Source organism: Arachis ipaensis, chromosome B3 (genome assembly GCF_059453495.1).
Source record: "Arachis ipaensis isolate K30076 ecotype BB chromosome B3, ASM5945349v1, whole genome shotgun sequence".
Lineage (NCBI taxonomy): Eukaryota > Viridiplantae > Streptophyta > Magnoliopsida > Fabales > Fabaceae > Arachis > Arachis ipaensis.
In genome coordinates, this window is record NC_142438.1 from 119422637 (window position 1) to 119423445 (window position 809).

The following is an 809-nucleotide window of genomic DNA, read 5'->3' on the forward strand; positions in this document are numbered from 1 at the left end:
GAAATCATATTGATTTGCTGAGTCAATATTTTATTCTGGGCCAATATGGCATTCGGAGTATCAATTTCAAGAATTTCCTTCTTCTGAGGCGTCCCATTACTCACAGGGTTCCTCTCGGAAGTGTACATGAACTGGTTATTAGCAACCATGTCAATGAGTTCTTGAGCTTCTACAGGCATTTTTTTTAGGTGAATGGATCCACCTGCAGAAGTATCCAATGACATCTTAGCTAATTCAGACAGACCATCATAGAATATATCCAGGATGGTCCATTCTAAAAGCATGTCAGAAGGACACTTTTTGGTCAGTTGCTTGTATCTCTCCCAAGCTTCATAGAAGGATTCACCTTCTTTCTGTCTGAAGGTTTGAACATCCACTCTAAGCTTGCTCAGATTTTGAGGAGGAAAGAACTTGGCTAAGAAATCCGTGACCAGCTTATCCCAAGAGTTCAGGCTATCTTTGGGTTGAGAGTCCAACCACACTCTAGCTCTGTCTCTTACAGCAAAAGGGAAAAGCATGAGCCTGTAGACTTCAGGATCTACTCCATTAGTCTTAACAGTATCACAGATCTGCAAAAATTCAGTTAAGAACTGAAAAGGATCTTCAGATGGAAGTCTATGAAACTTGCAGTTCTGCTGCATCAGAGAAACTAATTGAGGTTTCAGCTCAAAGTTGTTTGCTCCAATGGTAGGGATGGAGATGCTTCTTCCATGTAAATTGGAATTAGGTGCAGTAAAGTCACCAAGCATCCTCCTTGCATTATTATTATTTTCGGCTGCCATCTCCTCTTCTTGTTCGAAAATTTCTGA

At 40.7% G+C, this 809-nt stretch overlaps 1 non-coding gene across 1 annotated transcript; it reads left to right on the forward strand.

The window, feature by feature from the left end:
• Positions 1–278: 278 nt before the first annotated feature.
• On the forward strand, positions 279–386 carry LOC148572228 (small nucleolar RNA R71). Its single transcript, XR_015907777.1, has one exon. It is a non-coding gene; the product is annotated as a small nucleolar RNA R71 (small nucleolar RNA).
• Positions 387–809: the final 423 nt, after the last annotated feature.